The sequence below is a fragment of the Hyperolius riggenbachi genome, chromosome 7, assembly GCF_040937935.1.
Source record: "Hyperolius riggenbachi isolate aHypRig1 chromosome 7, aHypRig1.pri, whole genome shotgun sequence".
Classification (NCBI taxonomy): Eukaryota; Metazoa; Chordata; class Amphibia; order Anura; family Hyperoliidae; genus Hyperolius; species Hyperolius riggenbachi.
The window spans coordinates 281663881-281690872 of record NC_090652.1 but is presented as its reverse complement, the minus strand read 5'-3'; the positions used below and the strand labels follow the sequence as shown (position 1 = coordinate 281690872).

At 45.1% G+C, this 26992-nt stretch overlaps 1 protein-coding gene and 1 long non-coding RNA gene across 6 annotated transcripts in view; one reads left to right on the top strand and one right to left on the bottom strand.

The window, feature by feature from the left end:
* Window positions 1-26992, bottom strand: part of ZEB2 (zinc finger E-box binding homeobox 2) — a 209097-nt gene that overhangs the window by 78845 nt on the left and 103260 nt on the right. The gene's annotated exons all lie outside the window — the stretch shown is intronic.
* The window catches only part of LOC137525080 (uncharacterized), a 57188-nt gene that overhangs the window by 8880 nt on the left and 21316 nt on the right, over window positions 1-26992 (top strand). Inside the window, exon 2 of the long non-coding RNA XR_011022858.1 lies at window positions 18694-18807. This is a non-coding gene — a long non-coding RNA (uncharacterized lncRNA). The remainder of the gene's footprint in view (window positions 1-18693; window positions 18808-26992) is intronic.

The following is a 26992-nucleotide window of genomic DNA, read 5'->3' as shown; positions in this document are numbered from 1 at the left end:
TCTGCTAAGTTGTACAGTCAAAGGCTAAATACAGTCAACACAGAAATTTTATGCCAACATCAAACCAACAAACCTTGATTCAGGTCAGTCTGAAGTTAAAAAACAAAAACAGATATTTACCTAAGGAGAGGGAAGGCTCTGGGTCCTATAGATCCTTTCAGCTCCTCCTACGGTCCCCGCATTCCACTGCTGGCTCCCCTGTTAGCAGTCTCCGACCCATTGGTCTGCGGCGCTGCGGGAGGCTTCAGCAGCCCGAGTGCTCCTGAAGACGGGCTGCTCCATACTGCGCCTGTATGAGCATGCTCTCTCGCACTTCCGCATGCGCAGTTTGTAGCGGCCCGTCTTCAGGAGCTCTCGGGCTCCCGAAGACTGCCAAAGCTTCCCGCAGCGCCAGAGAGAGCAGTCTCCAACCCATCGATCGGAGACTGCTAATGGGGTCAAGGGCTAGAAGGAAAAGCTGCTGTAATCGCTATGTCCAAACTATCATACACAGCGCAGTGCCATCTAGGGGCCAGAAGGAGTAGCTGCTGTAATCGCTATGTCCAAACTATCATACACAGCACAGTGCCATCTAGGGTCCAGAAGGAGTAGCTGCTGTAATGGCTAGGTCCCGACTATCATACACAGCGCAGTGCCATCTAGGGGACAGAAGGAGTAGCTACTGTAATCTCTAGGTCCTTACTATCATACACAGCACAGTGCCATCTAGGGTCCAGAAGGAGTAGCTGCTGTAATCGCTAGGTCCCGACTATCATACACAGCGCAGTGCCATCTAGGGTCCAGAAGGAGTAGCTGCTGTAATGGCTAGGTCCCGACTATCATACACAGCGCAGTGCCATCTAGGGGACAGAAGGAGTAGCTACTGTAATCGCTATGTCCAAACTATCATACACAGCGCAGTGCCATCTAGGGTCCAGAAGGAGTAGCTACTGTAATCGCTATGTCCAAACTATCATACACAGCAAGGTGCCATCTAGGGGACAGAAGGAGTTGCTGCTGTAATCGCTAAGTCCCGACTATCATACATAGCGCAGTGCCATCTAAAGGCCAGAAGGAGTAGGTGCTGTAATGGCTAGGTCCCGACTATCATACACAGCACAGTGCCATCTAGGGGCCAGAAGGAGTAGCTACTGTAATCGCTATGTCCAAACTATCATACACAGCGCAGTGCCATCTAGGGGCCAGAAGGAGTAGCTGCTGTAATCTCTAGGTCCTTACTATCATACACAGCGCAGTGCCATCTAAAGGCCAGAAGGAGTAGCTGCTGTAATCTCTAGGTCCTTACTATCATACACAGCGCAGTGCCATCTAAAGGCCAGAAGGAGTAGGTGCTGTAATGGCTAGGTCCCGACTATCATACACAGCACAGTGCCATCTAGGGGCCAGAAGGAGTAGCTGCTGTAATCTCTAGGTCCTTACTATCATACACAGCACAGTGCCATCTAGGGGCCAGAGGGAGTAGCTGCTGTGATCACTAGATCCAACTGTCATAGACAGCACAGTGCCATCTAGCGGCCAGAGGAAGTAGCTGCCATGATCACAAGACCCAACTGTCTTAGACAGCGCAGTGTCATCTAGGGACCAGAGGAATTGGCTACTGAAAGCGCTTGCACACCCTTCCATATCTACAGCGCAGTGCCACCTAGGGGCCTGGACGGGGTAGCTGCTGTAAGCCTTGGGCCCCTGACACCTGCTGGTATGGAGCGCCGCGGTTGGAGTCAGCTCCACTGGCATTGGCAGAGAGAATAGGCAGGCATTTCCCAATGGAAATCACCAGGTTAGAAGTGATCCTGGTTAAACAAAACAAACACACAAAAAATTACAATAAAAATATAATGTGATTTGGAAGGCATGTGAGACTTTGGCCTTTTTCTCTTTTGTACAGGAGGGAGGGGGAAGGGGGGAAATCGTTCCTCACCTCTGAGGTTTATTGCCTGCACAAGTTATCAATAATGAATTGACATGATCAGAGGCTGAGAAGTGTGAATGCGGCAGTAGCCCGGCTAAGCAGAGGTGGTAATTAACCCAGCAGGATAATTGATGTGTAGATTGCAGACTGTACAAATGATCAGGCTTGTTTGTTCTTTTGCCTCCTCCAGCATCATTCCTTTTAACTCAGCCTGTCCTAATGGAAGCGCTTTACCTGCCTTGTTAAAGCAGACCTGAACTTAGAACTTCCTCTCTGCTCTAAAAGATACGCAACAGCATAATAACCTTTAAAGAAAGAAAGAAAAAAAAATTCTTCGTTACAGCTGATATAAATCCTGCAATAATTTGCAGGGGTCTACTTCCTGCTTTCATGGAAGCAGACATAGGGTTAACATCCCGTGTTTACAAATTAGCTGCTCTGCTGTGGCATATGAGATTTCTGAGCTAACACTGCTAAGAGACCAAGTTACAGTTGTGATAAGTCACAGATGAGGGGGAATCAGACAGGCTAATCTCTCTAAATACATACAGGGTGCATTTCTCAATGTTTTCCTTGTGTGCTGTGCAAGAGTTCAGGTCCCCTTTAAGCTGCAGAAGATATAGGTTTACCTCAGGGGAGCCCCCTTGGCCCACATAATGGGGGGAGGGGGGATTTATAGGACCCTTTCTGCAGAGGATGAGAGGTTCCCCCTGCTTTGATGGAGTATTGCGACTTCAAATCCTTAGTAAGAGAGCTGAAAGTGAATTACACCAAGGACAATGTCCCACCTAGGAAAGCGCTCTGTGGCCATTGTCAGGCCGCCGGGGACTTGATCATCACATTTGCATAGTGCTTGTGTGACACAACAATGGGATCCTATAAGCCCCTTTGTCTGAGGTACAGAGGATGGGAAGTGCTGGGAATAGCATTCCTCTCGTACCACTCGGTGACGGGTCACTCCAAGACGTTACATCGGATTAACCACTGAACAGAAAAAACATTTCCAATCTATGCCTTCTAATTGTTTTTCGTTTTGTTTTTCAAAAGTCATCAGCTCTCTGTAGCCAGCTGGCCAATCCACCTAAACCTAGCCGTACACCGGATAGGCCAAGCCGATCGATCCCTATCCGTCTGGAATCCAGTCAGATAGGATTCAATACCTATCCTACACAACAAACTTAATTTTAAAACGTCGACTGAACCGGATGTGTGGTACTGTTCTATACAGTGCAACCAGGGTAACGATCAGGGGTGTAACTACAGAGAAGCAGCTCCTGCAGGAGAACCCAGAGTTGTGGGAGGCCGCAACTATGACTTCACTTCCTCCAATACAGTGCAACCAGGGTAACGATCAGGGGTGTAACTACAGAGAAGCAGCTTCTCCTGCAGGAGGACCCAGAGCTGTGGGAGGCTGCAACTATGACTTCCCTTCCTCCGATACAGGGGTCCATCCTTCAGATCAGATGTTTTTGTGCCTACTCTTGTTATGGGTGTAAAGAGTATGATGCCCACACTTGTTTTATGACTCTTGCAAGATGGGCCCCCAGGCTGGGGGGTAGGCAAGGGAAAGGGTGTAAAGTTTTGCTGGGGGGGGGGGGGTCCCATGATTTGTTGCCACGCTCCTGGTAACGATAGTAGCCCAGACCTCCCCCCCCAGCAAAATCATCATGGAGGACCCTCCCCCGGCATCATTTCTGGACCCCTTCCAGCTTCATGGGTGAACAGAGACTCAGATGCCCCCCTCCCCCTGCAGGGTAAGCACAGGGAGCAATGTTATACTTACCTAGTCCACATCCACCCTGTATCAGGTCTTTTCTTTCTCCGGGCACCTGCGTGCGCTGTGCTGACATCATCCTTTGACTCCCAATGCATGTCATGTGATCAGGAGGGCAGCATAAAGTGCACAGATGCCCAAAGGAAGAAGAGACCTGATACAGCGTAGATAAGGACTAGGTAAATATAACAGCACACCCTAGACACTTACTCTGAGCAAATGGGGACGGGGAGTGGGCCGCAGGGGCTATTGTTATGCGGCTGAGTGCAACGCTATGGGCCACTGACCCCTCCCCCCCACACACACACTGCTCCGCCTCCATCACACTTTTTTCTATACGTTAAATTAGACTTCCAATCGGTAAACTGCCCAAGAGCGACTAAAAGGTGAATCGACTGGATACATTGGAGCAATAGATGACTGGCAGGTCAAAGTGATCGAATCGTCCATGAATCGATCAGTAACATTGATCACTTGTATTACAGCTTCAAGGACAATGTGGTTATCTTGAAACACAAAAGGATTCCTGATGTCATAGAACAGGACGTCATCAAAATATTCTTCACTCCTTAAAGATGTCGATAAGCTCCTACATAGCTATCATCCATGACAACTGCCAGCTGTTAGGAGATCGATGACTGCGCTGGGAGCCAGTGACATCAATGTGGCGGCACAGGGTACGCCATACCTCACTGAGGCTTCGTGCGATCTGATCCTTCCCAGCCCACCGTTTTATTCTCGCCCAGACGCAACTAAAACTTTTAGAGGCATTATAAATCTGAACAAAGCAGGTTTATGCGCTAAATTTGTTTAAAGAAGCAAGTTATGGAGGAATAGATCATAAAGTTTCAGGAACTTATCAGGACGGCAGATAGTAAAGTTGTAGCCAGAGAGAAAGATCTCTTCTAACTCAGAGCTGGCTCTCTGCCCAGTACTCCCACTGAGGAACCTCGCAATCTCTCCCCAGCCTCTCCCAGCCGGTGATGGCTGCAAACAAAAGCTGCCATGTGCCATTATAATAAATGTACCCTTTTTTCACGGACCACGTTAATATTGGCGTGCACAGCAGGATGGCTCAAAGGAAACCTGAAAATACTTTAGAAAAAAGAGTTTTACTTACCTGTGGCTTCTGCCAGCCCCCTGCAGCCGCCCTCTGCCCGCGCCGCTACGAAACGATCCTCCGGTACCCCGCCGCAGCTAGGTTTCTGTATCGCCCACTTGCAAGTCGACGACCACTGCGTCTGCGAGGCCCTAGCCACACGCGTCCTCGTTCGCGTTCCCGTCGCTGCCAGTGTCCCGTCCAGGCACAGTATGAGGTTTTCTCGTACTGTGCCTGCGAAACGAACAGCATGACCGATCAAGTCGTTGAGGATTGTTTCCTATGCCGCAAACCACGCTTTCTGATTCGGTCAGATGGATCAGGAAATGATTGTTTGCCGGCAGAGATCTGGCCGTGATTTTCTGGTGGGTACTTAGCTTAAATTCAAAGACACTATAAATACATTAACACTTTAAATTGTAACACTGTACAGGCCATTTATCAATTCACTTTTCTACTAAGTTTTTTCCCAGGTGGTAATTTTTCATTTCCTATTTTAAAAACTTTTTTAACACTTGAAAAAGTACTAAAAAGTAGGTGAAAAGTTACTGTCAAAATTAATTTTGCTTGCTGGTGGCTTAAAGGACAACCGAGATGACATGTGACATGATGAGATAGACAGGTGTATGCCCAGCGCCAAGCACACAAATATCTATGCTCTCCTTTTTTTCTTTCTCTGCCTGAAACCATAAGGTATGGAAGTGACAGTTTCTGTCCGGGTCGGACTGGGTCAGTAGCATAACCCTTACTAATAAGTAATTACAGCCATAAAACACTTTTCTGTCAGTAAATGATTTCTGAGAGCAGGAGAGAGATAAAAAGGATCAATAATTCATAGATTTGCCATTGTCAGCGAGCAGAAACAATGAAACAGTAAAAACTAGATTTAAATATAAAATAAAACTGTTGACTATCTAAAAAAGTCATTTTTTGGGAGAAGGAGGATAGATTCAATTGTTTTTCTCATCAGTTAATTTTTACCTTGGATGTTGTTTTATAAGGTGTGAAAATATCTCCTGGAAGAAAACTTAGGCGAAAGAGTGAAACGAGTAAGGCCCATATGTGTCGTTTTCCTTGGAATAATGAAGTGATGTCACTAGGTACAGCATTAGGACACATAGATAGAACTTCACATCAGCATGTAGGTTTAGGTGACTTGAACACACATTTTACCACCACAATCCTTCCTGTTTGCTACATGGTGACAGTATCAGTATTTCATTTTACATCTGCCATACAGAAGGCCTTTCGCCCACCCTTTGCTCTAGACAGGGGAGTGGAGGGGGTCAAAGAACTCAAAGAAAAAAAAAAAAGTTAAACCTGGATCCAAAAATACATACAAGGCCGAAATATGAGCCCAACTGAAATAGCCAGAAAGGGCAATTGAATTTATTACCTTATGGGGGTCGGGTTCCCGTCACTTTGTCAGCGGTGAGGAATGTGGTCTTGTGTTCCAGGTATTGTAACCAAAAAATTTGTGTCAAATGATGCCTCCCCCACATTCCATTCAAATACTTTCTTGGACAAGTATTAATAGTATGAGCCAAATAAAACTCCCTATGAAGACAGGCAAGGATTGGGGTTCTTCTGATGCATTGATGACTTCTTATAGAAAGATTCTGCTTAGTTGTTATTTAAAGAGACTCCGTAACAAAAATTGCATCCTGTTTTTTATCATCCTACAAGTTCCAAAAGCTATTCTAATGTGTTCTGGCTTACTGCAGCACGTTTTACTATCACCATCTCTGTAATAAATCAACGTATCTCTCTCTTGTCAGACTTGTCAGCCTGTGTCTGGAAGGCTGCCAAGTTCTTCAGTGTTGTGGTTCTGTGATGCATCTCCCCCCTCCAGACCCCTCTCTGCACACTGCCTGTGTATTATTTAGATTAGGGCAGCTTCTCTCTTCTCTCTTATCTTTTACAAGCTGGATAAATCCTCCTCTGAGCTGGCTGGGCTTTCACATACTGAGGAATTACATACAGGCAGAGCTGTCTGCACTCTGCAGGAAGAAACAGCCTGACACTTCAGTGGAAGATAGCTGCAGGGGGAAAGAAACACACAAATGATCTCTTGAGATTCAAAAGGAAGGGTGTATACAGCCTGCTTGTGTATGATTGTATTTTCTATGTGTGGACATACTGTACATCAATCTACTTCCTGTTTTGGTGGCCATTTTGTTTGTTTATAAACAAACTTTTTAAAACTGTTTTTAACCACTTTTAATGCGGCGGGGAGCGGCGAAATTGTGACAGAGGGTAATAGGAGATGTCCCCTAACGCACTGGTATGTTTACTTTTGTGCGATTTTAACAATACAGATTCTCTTTATTTAAAGAGGGTTCTGTGAGAATGAGGGGGGGGGGGTTGTAAAATGACAAAGTGTTGTTGTTGGATACTACAAATCCCTAAAGGTGACTAATCAGTCACCTCGCGAACCAGGAAGATGGATCCCAGCGATGTCCCACGACGACAGGTGCTCCTCAGTCCATCTTCCTGACGGCGGGTATACGCAACAGCACAAGATGGGCAAGAACAGTTTAAGCGATCGTTGTAATTTACGCAGGAGTTGTCTTGAAGAACCCATCCGCCGTGACGTTCATTATTGGCATGAGTCGCTAAGCGTCGTTTGCATAATCATGCACCTGTACCAAAGTTGAGAGATTGGGGAAAGATCGTTTCCCCAATCTCTCAACTTTGGTACAGGTGCACGCTTGTCGCTCAAAAAATTCACCGGTTGGTTTGATTGAATTTTTTTTGTTGTTGATTTTTATTGAATCTGCCAGAAATATTTTGTAGCCGATTTCAGAAATGTATAGATCTAGAGTGTGATCAGATATGTTGGAGAAAACTCCATGCCAGCAGTTCGGGAGAGGACACAGAGTGACTCAATCACTATCCAATCGTTTTCGAGTTGGTGAGGGACCGGTTGGCTTACCATATCAGCTCATTATCAACTGGTATTTTTCTATCTTAACTACTTTGCAAGTTTTGACCGAGCGCTGTAGTACACAGCGCAGGAGCTTTGGGCACGGCCGGCACCACCATAGGCCTTAATAAGAATTACGGCTATTGGCGCCGTCAGAAGATGCAGCCGAGGTTACTTTTAAAACACTGTAATTCGTCTGCCAGCAATAGCTGGAAGCCGAATTATATCATTCCCCACCATCCACATGGACCTAGAGGGGGAATAGTAATTAATGCAGGAGCAGGGTTAGCCGTATAGCGGCTATATACTGCGCCCAAGTCTCCCGGCGCGATTTCATAGGTATGCATTTTGACTGCTGTTGGTAATGAAGTTCTACTGTACCCCTGAATTTGCCTGGGCTTGGAAGTCTTTAGAAGTTCAGTCACGCCCGTTCTTGACTCATCCACAACCCCACTCAACAATGGCACCATCTGTCTGCCTCAACCATGCCCCTCCCATGCAGACTACTCCCCTTCCCGCCTTCCTGGCTGCGTCATAGCCTGGCTTCTGCACCAATGCAGAGGCCTGGCAGCTGTCACATGGTGAGGTAAGCAGCCAATACAATAGTTCTCACCCAACTTTCCAGGGCTGGTAAAGCTGCATATTCTGCATAGTAAGTACAGTATTACACTCAAACATTAAAAGTATTGGCTGGAATGATATAAAAATAACCAAACAATAACATTTGTCACTCTGTCCCCTCTTGGAGCATCCCCTCCGCACGGCGTCACTCGGTTACTCATCACGGCGATAGCAGCAAACAATCAGCAAAGCTAATTTCTTAATTAGCTCTGCTCCGGCTGTAATGATTGCAGATTGTGTCAAGTGAAATCTGTTTGGATTTCTGTAAATTGAAATCCGACAGGCCTGCAGTTCCGTCTCCGACCTGATAAATCTCACCCCCCTGTCTTTTGTTTTTCCTTCAAGCCTCTTTCCTGTCGCCATCTCGGTATTTAATCTGACACCGCCAGGCAGTGAGAAGGACTCCCGTCTTCCCTTTACAGAGAGGGAGAGAAGAGGAAAGAGACCTGGCTGTAGGGACGGCAGGCCCTGGCTGCACAGGAAGCCTGCGCCAGTCTGCGCCCCCCCCCCCTGACACAAGCCTTTAATCTTTGCTCCACTCTCCTGCTCTAATGCTCTGCCCTCCTTTCAAGTCAGCTCAGATAAGGGGATTTTTGTATTATTATTATTTTACAGGAACTACTCCCACATTCACTTTTTAAAACTAAATAATTTTCTCTCTGAGGACAGTCTGCACAGGGAACTACGGCAAAGAAATGTCTGATTTACTTAAGGTGAATTTCAACAGGGAAAGCCACAAAGAAGAATGCTGTTTGTAGAGGTTGACAAGCATTTGACCAGCTAAATACTATTCTTTTTTTTTCTACCTTCCTTCAGTCAGTTAAGTAAAGGAGACCCAGAATCATCACATTTTTATGCTGTACATCAAAAGCAGCAGAAAGGTGCCCATTAAGAAGAACATGGATCACTTCAGGATGGTGGGCGGAGACTTGGCAATCTGTCCACCTTGTCTTTGTGAGCAAGGATTGCATCCAGAATCACTAGTTTATAGTACACCGATAGTCCTTAAGTTAAGGAGTTGTCTGGACTGACTTGGAAGTCTCTGGAAGTTCAGTCACGCCCCCTCTTAACTCAACCACAACCCCACTCAAGAATGCGGCCACTAATGGGCTTGGCCGATTGTTTCCGATCAATTAGCACGCCGATCAGAAACGATTGATCGGCTGTGGTATTGTATTGTTAATGGCCGCCTTAAGACAAAAGTACAAAATCTGCTCTCCACACCAGAGATGGATTAAGATGAAATGGTGCCCTAAACAAGGTAGTAATTTTGAGATGGGAGAGGAGTCAGAGAAAGTTAACGGGGTGGAAGTTGGGCCCCGTGACACCAATTAGGTCCCAGGCACTTGCCTAGGTTCCCTTGAGGATGACCCTGCTCTGAGTGCACACATAGACACTCAGAGCTGAAGAGACTGCGCTTTCTCTGGTGTGTGTGATGATGATGCAGGCTGGTGATCTGCTGTGCGTTTCTCTAGTGATGGTAAACACATGCATGTGTACAAGCGCTCAGTGACAAGGCGTGATGTGTGGCAGCCCGTGTATGCAGGAATGCCATACAGCCACTCCTTAGCAGCGGGTCATGTTACTGGGCTCTAGACACTCCTGATCTACGCTGTAAATACATCTCATGCCGACTATCTTTAAAAGTGCGTCTCCATTTGTTACACACGTCTGCTGAGGACATATAGGAGCATTTATCAAACTCATACATGTATGACAGTTCTTGGCAGAGACCTCTGCCAATAATCTAGCTTTGTACAGCGCACCCGCCTCCCCCTCGATGCGCTGGCGGTCAAACGCATTATTCTTTCACTCTCCCCGCCCACTCAATGGTGCGCCGCAGCGTCAGCCCTCCTCCCTTCTCCAAAGCAACAGGAGGCACCGCTAACCTGCAGTCTAGCGATGAGTCCGTACAGAACCTGCCCACTCAATGGTGCGCCGCAGCGTCAGCCCTCCTCCCCTCTCCAAAGCAACAGGACGCACCGCTAACCTGCAGGCTAGCGATGAGTCCGTACAGAACCCGCCCACTCAATGGTGCGCCGCAGCGTCGGCCCTCCTCCCATCTCCAAAGCAACAGGAGACACCGCTAAACTGCAGTCTAGTGATGAGTCCATACAGAACCCGCCCACTCAATGGTGCGCCGCAGCGTCAGCCCTCCTCCCTTCTCCAAAGCAACAGGAGGCACCGCTAACCTGCAGTCTAGCAATGAGTCCGTACAGAACCCGCCCACTCAATGGTGCGCCGCAGCGTCAGCCCTCCTCCCCTCTCCAAAGCAACAGGACGCACCGCTAACCTGCAGGCTAGCGATGAGTCCGTACAGAACCCGCCCACTCAATGGTGCGCCGCAGCGTCAGCCCTCCTCCCCTCTCCAAAGCAACAGGACGCACCGCTAACCTGCAGTCTAGCGATGAGTCCGTACAGAACTCGAGTCCTGATCCCTGCCATGGGACATTCTTCATACATGTATACTTAAGAGGGGAACTTGATTGAACATTCCAATTAGTAGCTGATAACCCTTTCCCATGAGAAATCTTTACCTTTTTTTCAAATAGATCACCAGGGGGGGTTGTATGTCTGATATTGTGGTGAAACCCCTCCCACAGTGTGATGTCATGACCCTGGTCCTGACAGTTTGCTGTCGGTGAACCCCGTTGCATTGTGGGAAATAACAGCTTTTTTTCAATTGCCAAGCAAAGCAATATTTCCCTCTGCGCATAGAACTCTCAGTAACGAACATTCCGTACAGATCAGCCAGCAGTACTAAAGATGTCACCACCAGGGATACATTTCAGAATGTAAATCAGGGAGAGGAACGATTTTACAATGGGCAAACGCTGACTAGAATAATCTATCAATGAATATTGAAAAAATAAAGATTATTTTCTCTACAGTTCCTCTTTAAGCTTCGTATACAAGACAAGCTAGATTAAATCCTGCTGAGGTGGCCAATAACAACTTCCTCTGCCGAGAATCTAGTGCAGATTCCCCATAATTCCATCTGTGTAACTAGCAATAGCTACAAAAGTAAACCATCATCCTACGGAGGTCCAGGATGGAGGAACTGTCAAGCCATCTGATGGATCTGCTAATGTTGTATCCTCCTCCACTCTGTAAACATTCCTGAACTGACAAAAGGGAATTAACTATGAGGACATCAGTTATTGGGTGCTCAAGGTGAAACCAGAAGTAAGTAGGGACGAAAACCTAATAAAAAAAAGCCCAGGAGGGATTCAAAGCAAGAGCAATCTAAACCCATCAGAGGAGACAGAATCAGAGGAAGACACTAGTGGTTTTGGGTCACCCCGCTGCTTGGGTTTTCTGTAGAACATATCTAATGAGGAACTTCAGACCAAATGCAAAAGAGGCAATCATATATATGTAATGCTAAATGAAGATATTATTCTACGTCTCCTTGACTATTATCTCTTGTTTGTTCCCATGGAAGTTACCAAAACATGGGCACTCTTCCTGTGTAGCAATAACAATGGCAGTTGGTTACTGTGACTCTGCTCTAACCATCGTCTGCCAATGGCCATCCAAACTCCATGTGACACCAACCATCACGGGGTCTGTGCTGTCAGCTGGCTGTTAGCAGATAACTTTCACCACTTGGGATCATGGGCTGTGTAGTTACCGTATGTATCCAACTGGTAGTTGGTGCAGGACGTGGCAATTTAGGACTGCTACAAGGCTGTGTAGAAGGGCTAGAATGGTGACTTCATCAGGACATATGAAGTTTTAATATTAACCTAATCAGAGGGTAAGGAACGTGTGTTAGGAATTTTTTAAAGAACCAGGAGTTGTCTTTTTAGCCCAAATCTTATAGTCTGGCTTCCTGTCGCGTAGTTTTCCCACTGTGAGAAAAATGTAATCCCATAAAACGCCCAGACTCTGTGTCCTGCATTCCCACCTTGTCTCCAGCGCTAGGAATAATCTAGATGCCCTCTCGGTTGTTTGGCCCCTCGCCTGGAAGCAATCACTGACGTTATCAGGTTCTCAGACAGCTCTGCAATATTCCAGGTGTACAGCCGGGCCCGTCCCATTCACAAAGTCCTGTCTACAGCAGACACCCCGTCTCTGATCTGGCCCTTATCACCCAACTCTGAGGGCTTCTAATGGGACCTCAGACCCATCTACAGCCTTTAGGTTATGGCAGGTTTATTAATAAAGTCCTTCACAACCGTACAACCATGAAAATGCACCTCTGGTGTTAGGTGAAGACTGGCAACATTTTGTCGGATACTATGAAGGAATCAGTAATTGGTTATTTACCAACAGGTGTGATAAAGCCAGCTAGATACTAGATGTTGGGCCATGAAGACACTGTTCCTTTATTGACAAAAATAACGAAAAATAACATTTCGTGGAACTCTGAGACATTTCTCGCAATGCGCAATTCTGTTGGAATCAAAAATCCCTAATTAGTAGTTTTGCAGTTATTCAACTACTACAAATACCAGCATGCCCTGGAATCTGCAACTGCTCATAAGTGTTGACACCGTTTAGCCCAGAGCTACGGCGAGCATGCCAGGAAAGGCTGAGCATTGGCGAGAGAACGCGGAAGGTGCGCAATGTCCATTCCTGCGAGTTACCTGACTCAGCGGCTTGCAGAAATGAAATTCAGCCAGAGATAAGAGCTAATCATTTGTCACAGCGAGATTCCCGGGATTTGGAGGGAGACCCCTCCGCTGCACTCCCGGGGTCTGTCACATTGCTGGATATTGCATTCCGCTCCGGCTCACCTCTGCTCGCCGATCGTTAACGACAAGCAGCGCAGGTCTTGTCTCCGCACAATAACGCACCACCACAAGCGGCGTTTAGTTCCAAGCTTGCCGGCACCTGGCAGATAACTTCACAGGCACGACAGCTCACATCTCTGCTTCTCTAATCCAGGTGCAAACACGCAAGAGTAATACCTTTTCATGCAAGGCTAAACGAACTAAAACGGGATACAGGGGGGGCAGTCACTGCAGTCTAGCAGCCAGTGGGAACAGTGGTGTAGCTAAGGAGCTATGGGCCCCACTGCAAGTTTTACATTGATCCCCTTGAAGCACTCTATACGTAAAGAGGAACTCCAGTGAAAATAATGTAATAAAAAAGTGCCTAATTTTTACAACAATTATGTACAGTATAAATAATTTAGTTAGTGTTTGCCCATTGTAAAATCTTTCCTCTCCCTGATTTACATTCTGACATTTATCACATGGTGACATTTTTACTGCTGGCAGGTGATGTAAGCCGCTGCTTGCTTTTTTGTCAGTTGTAAACATCTATTTCCCACAATGCAACGAGGTTCACAGACAGGAAACTGCCAGGACCATGGTCCTCATAGTTTCCTGTGGGAGGGGTTTCACCACAAAATCAGCCATACAAAGCCCCCTGATGGTCCATTTGTGAAAAGGAAAATATTTCTCATGTAAAAGGGTATATTTGCTACTGATTGGGATGAAGTTCAATTCTTGTTCACGGATTCTCTTTAACAATTGACATGGTGCACAAAAATCTGCCACATCACAGGAGTCTATAGGCACAAATGTCCTGGCACCTTAGACTTTGCCCTCCATGAACCTACAAACCCCCACCAAACCACCCCGCAAGTTTGCTGACTGGCCCAGCTGCCACTTCTCCCTTACTTCTGTTGCCCATCTTAGGTAGCTACAGGTGCCCCTTAGTATTAGGTAGCAAGAAGTACCCTCAATATTAAGTATCTAGAGGGGCCGCTAAGTATTAGGTAGCTCCTAGCTAGAGGAGCCTTATTATTAAGTAGCTAGAGGTGCTCCTGACTGAAGGGAGATCTCGTCAGTGGAATGCCGAGAGCAGGGCGAGTAACCTCTCATTTACACTCTCATCAGGACTCTGCATAGGGAAGAAAGGAAGGAGGCACTCAGGGAGGAAAATGAGCCGCCTTTCCATCATCAGGCGCCTGTAGGCACGTGCCTACAGTGCCTTATGGTAAATCCAGCCCTGCACAGGACCAATAAAGAGCTAATACTGTTATTGAGGGAAGGCCCCTAAGGGCCACTTTGACCCAAGTGCGGTTGCAACCTCTGCATCCCCTATTGCTATGCCACTGAGTGGGAAATATTTAGGAGCCAGTACAAGTGTGGAGGGTGAACAGAGAGCAGCACACTACAGAGGAAAAAGCACTGAGAAAACAGGAGTCCCGATGCTGCAGTAAGTCACAGCAACAGGAAATACAAATGTTTCGCAATGAAATACTCACAAAGGGATGTTGCAGCCGGGCAACCAACCACGACAGGCAGGAGAAGCGCACAAACCCGACTCCACTCGGGTGTGCAGCTGAGCTGGACGCGGTCGCACTCTTGGCGAAAAAGAACCAGAAAAGTCCCGGTGTGGTCTCACCATGAATGGCCAACTAGCACAGCCCTCCGGAGGAGGGTGGGTAAGAGGAGGGTGGATAACACAATAGGGTAAAGAGGCGTCCAAGATACAATAAAACTATGTTAAGAACAATGTTAACAAATGGATGAGGTGGCTTACCTCAATGATGACAATTTGTGTAAAGAACAACACATTTTATTTTGCACTGGCAACGAGTTTCGTGGTTTTAGACCCACTTCCTCAGGCCGAATAAAGTGCCAGAGTGAAAGCTGAGCGACATGAAAGCATGAACTGCAGTTCATTAACATTTCAGCAATCATTGCTATTGTCTGATATGACCCAGGCAAAATCTGAAACATTTAACAGCTCGCGCCAGGCAATTTTTATTTTCAAAATGGGTTCAGGCTTGCTGGGTTACTTCTATCCTGCATAGTGAGATCGGTTTCTGCCCCACCCAGTCTCTGTGTAAGGAGTGCCCGCCCCCACAGCTAAGTTTTTCTATACAGGAAGTGACATCAAAAAGTCACATGACCTCCATTCCAAATGAAGTTGCTTACTGAATTTCCTAAATATTTTAATGCTAAAAAACAAACAAAAAAACAACTGTTGACGCAAGGCATTTAACTGTGTGCATACATTTGCAGAAAAGCAAATATCATTATATAATTTTTGAGCAAAACTCCACCAGCAGGAAATTCACAGACAAATGTATCCTAATTCCCCGATTAAATATAAATGAGTCGAATGCCCCACTTGCGTCGATGCCAGGGGTTTTCTGCAACCATCTGGTGGCACAGAAGTGCGTTTATAAGTGTTTATATTCTGGGGGAAATATGATATCGCTTCTGCTATCAGAACGGCGCCTTTAAGCAGAAACCGTCCCGGGCTGCCGGCAACGGGCGCCAAGCTCGGGGGGTATTTAAAACGCACTCAGAGAAATGGACGCTTCCCTGAAATTTAAGCAGGCAGCTTTTTTTTTTTTTTCGAAACGCACACACACACACAAAAGAGAAAAAAATGGCTGGAAAAACTCTGCAATATCTCAGGTTTAACTAAATAATTTATGCATACATTCACTTTGGCATGATGAAGCAATTTTAGCCTTTAAAAACCCACAACTACTCAGGAGGGAGAGAGGCTTGTTCCTGCTAAACTTAAATTATTTAAGCATCCAGGTGGAAGCGCTCGCCGCCGCTCTGCCTTCCAAGACAAAAGGGAAGCAGAAGAGGGTGAAGTACACAAATGCGCCACCAATCAAGGGGAGAAGAACGCCTTTCCTCCACAGAGGAAATCCTGCTACTTATTTTGCCTTCTTTCTTCCTCCCGGAACAGACTAGATAGCTCCTTATCTCTCAGCTCTTTTCAATTCCTCCTGAAAAAACCTCACACGAAATAATCAACAGGAAATTTCGTGCCTTGAACCGAGTTACGAGACGCTCGCGGAGCAAGTTCGGGTCGACGCCAGAGGCGCAGCTGAATAGTTGCGTTTCTCCACGTGGAGTCTACGTTGCCAATGCTAAATTAAATTTAAAAATATATTTAAGAGCTTGTTCACACTGCAGGCGTTTTAGTTTTTTTTTTTTTACACGCGGGCAATTTTTAAAATCGCCCACCAAATGCTTGTGCAATGAATGTCTATGAGAAGGTTGATATCAGCGCAGGTTGTGCGCTGTCCGTTCAGTAAAGCGGTGTGTGGACCATTTTTGAGGAGATTCCGCCTCAATGGAAAGTATAGAAGAAACGCAAAACGCTCACAAAATCGTGTAGCGATTGTGTTTGCGTTTTTAAGAATAAGTACATTGTATTTATTCTTTTCCGGGTCAAAGAGTTCACTTCCTGACTTGCATCAGGGAGTGAATTACAAAACCGCTCGGAAAAAACGCTTAGAAAAACGATAAGCACAAAAACGAATCCCCTCATGCGCCCGGAATCGGAAAAAAGACGCCTAAAAAAAAAACACAGACGGACACGCTACCGAAACGCAATGTGAACAAGGCCTAAAGGAGGAAAAACTCCCAAGAATCATGTGCTTACCTTAAAGGGCAACTTAAAGGGACACTGTAGGGGGGGTCAGGGGAAAATGAGTTGAACTTACCTGGGGCTTCTAATGGTCCCCCGCAGACATCCTGTGCCCGTGCAGCCGCTCACCGATGCTCCGGCCCCGCCTCTGGTTCACTTCTGGAATTTCAGACTTTGAAGTCTGAAAACCACTGCGCCTGCGTTGCCGTGTCCTCGATCCCGCTGATGTCACCAGGAGCATACTGCGCAGTCCCAGTATGGTCTGTGTCTGCGCCATGCGCTCCTGGTGACATCAGCGGGATTGAGGACACGGCAAGGCAGGAGCAGTGGTTTTCAGACTTTAAAGTCTGAAATTCCAGAAGTGAACCGGAGGCGGGGCCGGAGCATCGGTGAGTGGCTGCGCGGGCACAGGATGTCTGCGGTGGACCATTAGAAGCCCCGGGTAAGTTCAACTCATTTTCCCCCGACCCCCTACAGTATCCCTTTAAAGAGGGACTCTAGTGAAAATAATGTAATAAAAAAAGTGCTTCATTTTTACAATAATTATGTATAAATGATTTAGTCAGTGTTTGCCCATTGTAAAATCTTTTAAATCCCTGATTTACATTCTGACATTTATCACATGGTGGCATTTTTACTGCTGGCAGGTGATGTAGCCGCTGCTTGCTGTTTTGGCAGTTGGAAACAGCTGTAAACAGCTATTTCCCACAGTTCAACAAGGTTCACAGGAAACTGCCAGGAGTACCATGGTACTCAGAGTTTCGTGTAGGAAGGGTTTCACCACAATATCAGCCATACAGCGCCCCCTGATGGTCTGTTTGTGAAAAGGAATAGATTTCTCATGTAAAAGGGAGTATCAGCTACTGATTGGGATGAAGTTCAATTCTTGGTCACGGTTACTCTTTAAAGAGAATCTGTATTGTTAAAATCGCACAAAAGTAAACATACCAGTGCGTTAGGGGACATCTCCTATTACCCTCTGTCACAATTTCGCTGCTCCCCGCCGCATTAAAAGTGGTTAAAACAGTTTTAAAAAGTTTGTTTATAAACAAACAAAATGGCCACCAAAACAGGAAGTAGGTTGATGTACTGTATGTCCACACATAGAAAATACAGCCATACACAAGCAGGCTGTATACAGCCTTCCTTTTGAATCTCAAGAGATCATTTGTGTGTTTCTTTCTCCCTGCAGTTCTCATGCACTGAAGTTTCAGGCTGCTCTTTTTTCTCCTGCAAACAGCTTTGCCCTTGTCTGTAATTCTTCAGTATGTGAAAGCCCAGCCAGCTCAGAGGACGATTTATCCAGCTTGTAAAAGATAAGAGAGAAGAGAGAAGCTGCTCTAATCTAAATAATACACAGGCAGTGTGCATAGAGGGGCCTGGAAGGTGGAATTCATAGCAGAACCACAACACTGAAGAACTTGGCAGCCTTCCAGACACAGGCTGACAAGTCTGACAAGGGAAAGATACATTGATTTATTACAGAGACTGTGATAGCAGAAAGTGCTGCAGTAAGCTAGAACACATTAGAATAGCTTTTGGAACTTGTAGGATGATAAAAAACAGGATGCAATTTTTGTTACGGAGTCTCTTTAAGCAAGAAACATATGGAGGCTGCCACATTTCATTTCGTTTAAATTATACAGTTTCCTGACAGGCCCTGTTGATCTATTTAGTGTCCGAATCACGTACCTGAAACAAGCATGCTGTTAATCTTCTCAGATCTGACAATAATGTCAGAAACCCCTGATCTGCAGGGTGCTTGTTCAGGGTCTATGGCTAAAAGCATTAGAGGCAGAGGATCAGCAGGATAGCCAGGCAACTGGTATTGCTTAACAGGAAATAAATATGTCCACCTCCAATGACAGAAACTGTTGATTTCATATATGATTTTTAACTCTTTCAGGAAGAGAACACAGCCTAGTTATGTGTGTGCGAAGCACTGTACATACACATGTCTATCTCATCATGTCATATGTCACCTCATGTATCCTTTACTGTAGAAGGAAATCAGCTTCCTGGGATTAAAATGGTTTATGAAGTGACTTACCGTCCTGATTGAGCTGAATCTTCTGGGGTTCCCCCCTTCCAGGAAGAAAATCCTTCATGCAGACAAGGTAAACAAATAACTCATAGTTTTTTTTTTCTTTTTCTTACTGAGAGCACTATACAGAGCACGTCGGAGAAACCACGCCGATCAAGATGTCACTGTCACAATGGTGAAGGACTGACACAAGGCAGAAGCAGAGGATTCTGGGAAATTAAAAGCGTATACACACACACTTGCTTTTGTGATGTGTCATTCTTCCCTTTCTAGAAATCGCCCACACTTAATAATTGGCCTAATAGTGTAATGCAAGTTCTCACCCGTGTCCTGGGTTTCCCCCGAGAAATGACACCGTGACAAGATGTTGCCTTTGACTCAGTATCCTGCTGGACGCTAGCTCAGTTTCAGCTTATAGACAAGGGGAAAATCTGCTCTGCTCTTTTTTCTATGTTTGCCGGAAGCGTAGGAACGCAGCTGATGTCCTGCGTTTGGGTCTTTAATACAGGTTATTCCTTGACGTGTCAGTAAAACGCAAAGCCGAAATTCCCCATTTCAATACAGTAGAGTCCAGGTTATCCGTCACTCAACTAACCAGCAGTCCCAACCAACCAGCACACATCGCCAGCAGTTCTCACAGTGGTGAAGGCCAACTTCGTAGGCTGTTTGTGGGCTTTACTGTGCTTAAAAACTGGGTTCCATGTCTCTCGCAAGGTTAATATATATTCAATAACTGTATCTTATCATTTGAAGGGAACCTAAACTGACCCCTTAAAAGAGTTTCACTTACCTGGGGCTTCTATTAGCCCCCTGCAGCTGCCCTGTGTCCGTGCCAAGACAAACTGATCCTCAGGTCCCCCGCCGTGACTATGACTGTGCAGCCCTGGCCGTGCGCGTACTTGAACACGATCTCGCCGCGGGGGAGCACAGGATGAGATTTTCTCATCCTGCACATGTACAGCACACTCCCGGCGGCGGGAGCGTGATCGAGTACGCGCGGCAAGGGCCACGCAGGCGCAATAGCCATAGGCTAGCCTGTTGCAAAAGCGAAACTGACTCGCTGCAGGAAACCAGAGGATTGGTTTGTCCCAGCGCAGACACAGGGCAGCTGCAGGGGGCTAGTAGAAGCCCCAGGTAAGTGAAACTCTTTTTTAAATATGGCAGACTCCATATCCCTCTCGGTACAGTTGTCCTTTAAGTTACGTGAGATAACTCAAGAGAAACTGTTGTGAATAAAACTCACTATCCACCCAAAAATACTGATGGAGTGTCAACTGGAATCTCCCTCAGAAAACTGGCCCTAGACTGTGTTATGCTGGAATACACAATGAGTATTTTTGGCAGATAGATGGCGCAATAGATCATTTCCGGCAGGTCCGATCTGATTTAGATGGTTTTTCTGATTGATTTTCTCATTGAAGTGAATGGAAATCGATCAGAAAAGATAGGAGAATCGATTTTCAGATCGATCGGGCAGTAAATCTGCCGAAAAAAACTCATGGTGTATTCCCAGCACTAGTGATGGTAGATTGTGAGTCTTTGGCTGATATGCATTGCTCCACGTTCTCTGGAAAGTACTGTGCATATTAATACAGTAATAATAATAATAATAATTACACCAGTCCAGGCAGTGAAACAACACAATTCCACTCAAAACAGCAGCGCTGCGACGCCATCGGAGCCAACGCAGGTTCTCGGGACAAGCGCTTGCCAAATAGCCAATACGGCAAGTCTGCTGATTGATCATCGCGTTATTTTTTTTTTTTAAATACTGTATCTGTGCTCTCCGATGGCGGAATTTCGAGAGCCGCAGAACCCGCATTCCTCGGAACGGAGAGCAGATTGCGACTCTTTGTCTAATTAGAACTCTTACAGTTACAAAAGAAACTGTCATTTTGATAGAGCAAAAACAGTTTGTCTGCCAAAAAACGTCTAACTATAATTCTTAACTAAAAAAAAAATTTAAAAAATGAAGTTACCGTCCTCTGCGGCGGCCGCGCTATTTCCTTTGATATACGGTTCTACTGGAAGCTTAATTTGCTTTCGGCTGGGGAAACAACATGTAACATACGTTTTTATGATTAATTCGCTGGGAAATGTGAGTAATTAGCGCGAGTGGACCGTTTCCGTAGATGGATTATTAAATTCGCTATAAGTGTGGCATATTTTTTCACCCGTACGTTGCCTTGAAGTTTTACAGGGGGAATGTTAAACTCGCTGATTGTACAGACAAGGCGGCGGCAGCTGGAGGAGGGGGGTTATTGCTAGAGATAAACTAAACTGTCTCAGGGCATCCTTCAATGGAGGGGGGGGGGGGGGGGGGGGCAAGAGTGCCTAAAACTTAACTCCCAATCAAGAATAAAATATATTAAAAAACAGCTTACGGGGAGAGGGGTACTGGTGGACGCAATAAGAGAAACATCAGTCTGTTGATAGATTTCATTTAAAGGGACAATGAAGCGAAAAAAAATATGATATAATGATTTGCATGTGTAGTACAGCTAAGGAATAAAACATTAGGAGCAGATACATAAGTCTAATATTGTTTCCAGTACAGGAAGAGTTAAGAAACTCCAGTTGTTATCTATGCAAAAGAGCCACTGAGCTCTACGACTTTTCAAAATCGCAGAGAGCCTTCCGAAGCTTATTATCTCAACTGTCAGTCATTGTATTTTCTTTTTCTCTCCAGAGGACAGTTCAATAGTTCACTGGGCTGCTCTGTAAAATCATTTAGAGTGCTGAGTAGTGTGTAAACTGCAAATATTAGAGAATGATGCAATGTTCTAAAAACAAACACGATATAACTGAAAATAAAAATATGAGACTCTGTTCTTTGCTACTAATGTTCTAGTAATTATCCGTACTACACATACAATTCGTTATATCATCATTTTTTTTTTCGCTTCAGTGTCTCTAAATCCTAATCCTATCAGTACAGGACATTGATTTTAGTTTCTGCTAAGTTTGGTTTATTTATTACTGCTTGTATCATTGACTTATTTGAGCAAGGCGTACTTTAAAGATTTATGCACCAGTTTCAGTCTTTTGTCTCAATTCAAGTTTGGATTGTAGAATTCTATGAACACCTCCGCCATGCAATCGTACAATCTGGAGATTGTAGGAAAGCAACGGTAAGAACACCCCATACATTTAAAGATTCTGATTGTAATCACTATATGGAATTCTACCATCCAGCCATGTTAGTTAGGTTAGAACTAATGAAAAATGTATCAGCTCCTCCATGTGATTATGATTGGATTAGTCCTATGTAATCCCAGACGCCTTCACATTACTGTACAAATCAATCTATACTTAGTGAATCATATAATCTGATTGCATTGTGTGTAGCCACGTTCCCTGGTAAGAAAGTCTTGAATATTTTATTGGTATTATTTTGTTTTGTTTTAATATGACCGTTTTAGTATCCGGTATTCACAGGTTATCATAATGGATTCCTTATTTATCTGTTAAAATGAGCAAGAATATTTTAAGAGGCCCTGTAGTGACATACAGTAGGATGCAGTTAATTATTCAGAATACCCACTTTTATGGTAATTTTGCAGGTTTCAGCACAAGAAACACTTTCCTATAGCTATATATGTATATTGGTATGTAGCCTCGCCCTCCCAGTGATGCTTAGCCTAGGCTGTTTATCTATGTGGAATTCTCCTCCCAGAGCATTCTGGGAGACCAGGCATTATTCTGATTGGCTTTGGTATTCACGGAAACAAACATTCCGCAGAGCTGCACCTGACAGGGCTAAAGATGTCTCCACCTGTGATAAATTTCAGAGGGAGAGGAAAGATTTTACAATGGGCAAACTCGGACTAAATCATTTGTAAATGAATATTGTAAACAACAAGTAATTTGATTCATCACATTTTTTCCACTACAGTTCCACTTTAAATGCATAATTAGAGGATATACGTTGAGGCTCTGATCACATCTAAAATCGAAATCGCAAATACAAGCGTTTTGTAATTTTGTGCACAATTTTTTTTTGCGCCTCCCGGCGGTTGCCTGCACGCTGCTTTTTTTTAAAAAGCTCTTTTCTAAAGCGCTTTTGTAATTCACTCCCTGATGCAAGTCAGGAAGTGAACTCTTTGACCGGGAAAAGAATAAATGCAATGTATCTATTCTTAAAATCGCAAACGCTATACCCACACAAAGCGATTTTGTGAGCGTTTAGTGCTCTCCCTATACCTTCCATTAGAGCAAAATCGCCCCAAAAATGGTCTAGGCACCGCTTTGCGACGAAACGCGCTGATATGAACTTTCTCATAGAGATTCATTGCACAAGCGTTTTGTGGGCGATTTTGAAAATCGCCTGCGCTTGAAAAAAGGCCGAAAACACCCTAGGTGTGAATGAGCCCTTACAATTGATTTGACATTTGGGTCACATGGTTAGCTTTCGCTGTTTCCTAAATAGAAAGAATCGGCACTGTGGGTGGCTGCTCTACGTTAAGAGGGTGGCACAGGAACGCCACGTACAGAAGTAAGGCCCCATTCACACTTGCAAAACGCAAAACGTTCTGCCGATTTTTGGCGATTAACGCAAAAAATTCCCCATTCACACTTGGCGATTCTTCTATAGCACTAAACGCGATCGCTGAAAATGGTGCAGGATACAAATGTGCGTTTGACGATTTGCATTAATCGCCGGCGATAAACGCAAATCGCCCAAGTGAGAACGGGCCCATAGGGTATTATGGCACTAGCGCTTTAAAAAGCGCCAGCGCTTGAGCGTTTTGCCGAAATCGCCGGCAAAACGCTCAGATGTGAACGGGCCTAAAAATGCTCAGCTCAGACTGATTTTCTACACGGGAAGTGCGGTATATTATTAATAAATTGTTTTAACTCCTTTTATGGTATCATTGGTGTCTTAAAAAAAAAAAAGAAAGAAAGAAAAAAAAACCCAAGCCACTTAGGGGAGGCTATTACACCTCCTACAACAACAAATAAAAAAGTTGTGCCGGGAGTCGAGCTTTGATCCTTTGGATATAGTAAAAGGTTTTGAAAAGAAAGAGTTAAAGATGGTCCTTATCTGCTTATTGTGCCGCCACCACGGCAAGCTCTCTAGTGCAGGTCACAAGGGGTCTTCAGATGAGATGGGTGGCATGATTGGCTTGAAGGTTTCGCTTCAACCTGAGCATAAAAAAGCTTCTTTGTGTCGCTGCCTCGATGGCTGTTGTGCGAATAATGCCCAAGAGCTCCTTCCAACCACTCCAGTCTCATCCTTCACTTCCACGCAAGCGGAAAGACAAAAAAATGAAACTTTTACTGCGAGGGAGGAATGGCGTTGGATAGCTCCAGTACTGCAGAACCAAACACAAAATGTGAACTTGGCCAAACGCCCCCCCCCCCCCGCCTCCTCCCTCCACAAATGGTTCTAATACCCACTGTGCAATCCACCAAGGTACCTCGTGTAGCTTATAAACTTTATCTTGCGTACTCTCGTCATTGACATTGCGAGGAAGGAGCCGCGCCTGGCACAGGATCGGCGCTGAGACTGGTACAGTCGCGGACAGCTGGCACATAATAGATAATTTAAAGGAAAGTGACCCTAATGTATAATTTTTAACTGGGAAACTGTCAGGGGCCATTAGTTGTAACAGGATCTGGCACCGCGCAGACCAGCTGATGGGGGAATGGAAGCGGCGAGCCTTTCGCGCAGTTACCTTTATTGCGCCGCGGAAAATGTTGCATTAAAAGACAATTTTTGTCTAAGGTGTAATCCGCGGCGTCATTTGTCTACTGATAGCCGAGGTAATGCGCAGCCCATTTCCACCGCGCTAGGATTTCAATATTTAGCCTTTGAACAGTTGCAGGCGATAATAACTTTTTTCTTTTTTTAACAAAAAGTTAAAAAAGAATATACAGAATATATATACTGTATATATATATATATATATATATATATATATATATATATATATATATATATATATATATATATACTGTATATATATATATATATATATATATATATATATATATATATATATATATATATATATATATATATACACACAGTGGGATGCGAAAGTTTGGGCAACCTTGCTAATCGTCATGATTTTCCTGTATAAACTGCTGGTTGTTACGATAAAAAATGTCAGTTAAATATATCATGTAGGAGACACACACAGTGATATTTGAGAAGTGAAATGAAGTTTATTGGATTTACAGAAAGTGTGCAATAATTGATTAAGTAAAATTAGGCAGGTGCATGCACACCACACACACACACACGACACACACACGACACACACACGACACACACACACCACACACACACACACACACACACACACACCACACACCACACACCACACACACACGACACACACACCACACACACACACACACACACACCACACATACACACCACACACCACACACACACACACGACACACCACACATACACACCACACATACACACCACACACCACACACCACACACACCACACATACACACCACCCACCACACACCACACACACACACACACACACACACACACACACACACACACACACACGACACACACACACACACACCACACATACACACCACACACCACACACCACACACCACACACACCACACATACACACCACCCACCACACACCACACACACACACACACACACACGACACACACACACACACACACACACACACACACACACACACACACACACACACACACACACACACACACACACACACACCACACATACACACCACCCACCACACACCACACACACACACACACACACACACACGACACACACACACACACACACACACACACCACACATACACACCACACACCATACACACACATACACACCACACACTGTGCCGAGTGTCTCGCTGCCTGCTTGCCTGGACTTCCGTTTTAGAGTGGAAAAAATTTTTAAACGCTTGATTTTCTGAGCCGCCAATGTTTTCGAATAAGCGATCTGTTAGGATTTGTGTTCCTCTCTGAGAAACAAACAATCACCTTAGATGGAAGTCAGGGCACACAAATATACAACGGTTGTATTTAGACTCTAGTGCGGGGGCAGAAGGTACAGCATGGAGCGTCCGCCACTCGTAGGTCTGCAAACGCCGACCGTGTTTATTTGAATATACTTCTGCATACTACTAAATACTACTAAATTTGGAAGTGTCAGAGAAACATGTTAATTTTGCTTTCACACTGTAAAACATTTTGTTAAAAAAGTGATTGTTGTTCTGTATTCTTGCCTTGCCCGACATGATGACACCTATTGGCGCTGCCGCGAAGGTGTCTGTTAGACTTCACATACATGTTAATGCATGCCTAACACATAGCAGCCAATGGGGCATCTATTGTGCCAGATAATAAGAGCTGCTGCTTTGCATTGCATGGCTTATAGCGCTAGACTGGCCAAAAGCAGACCGAGGCTACACACAGACATAAGAGCATCGTCACCAGATCCAATCACAATGGTCCTTTCAACAAGCCCTCCCAATGTCTGGAACTAAACATACTTGCGTGAGCAGGGACTGACCAGTGCCAGATCACTCACAAGGTAACCTAAGCAGGTGCCTAGGCTCTGGCGGGTGGCCAGGGGCCTGGTTGACACTATCTGTGAACCCTATTTAAGGATGTTCTACCACTGACAGACCGCTGATCTACAATGACTTTAGACAAGAGACCTACATGCAAGTTTTAAAATAGGTTTGCTTTCTTCTCTGGGGTAAGCTATCTGAATATTTGGTGATACCTTCCCATGTGACGTGGTATTGGTATACTATAGATAGACACTGTAGGCTAGGAATAGAAGAGGAAGCCTACGTAATATTTAAACTACTAACTTCAGTTTTAAAGCAGGCCTTAACTCAGAACTTCCTATCTGCTCTAAAAGATAAGCAACAGCGTAATATACTTTGAAGAAAAACATTTATTTGTTACAGCTGATACAAATCCTGCAGTAAATCTGCAGTGTGTCTACTTCCTGCTTTTATGGAAGCAGACATAGGGTTAACATCCAGTGTTTACAAATTAGCTGCTCTGCCGAGGCAGCCAGCTGACACAGCCGAGAGATCAAATGACAGTTGTGATTAGTCACTCATGAGGGGTAATCAGACAGGCTAAACTCTCTAAATACATTCAGGGTGCATTTATCTATGTGTTTCCTTCTGTCCTGTGCAAGAGTTCAGGTCCACTTTAATAACTAAAGTGCAATTTTCAGATTGACTTACTGGGGTAAAAACTGCAGTGAGTCTGGAAT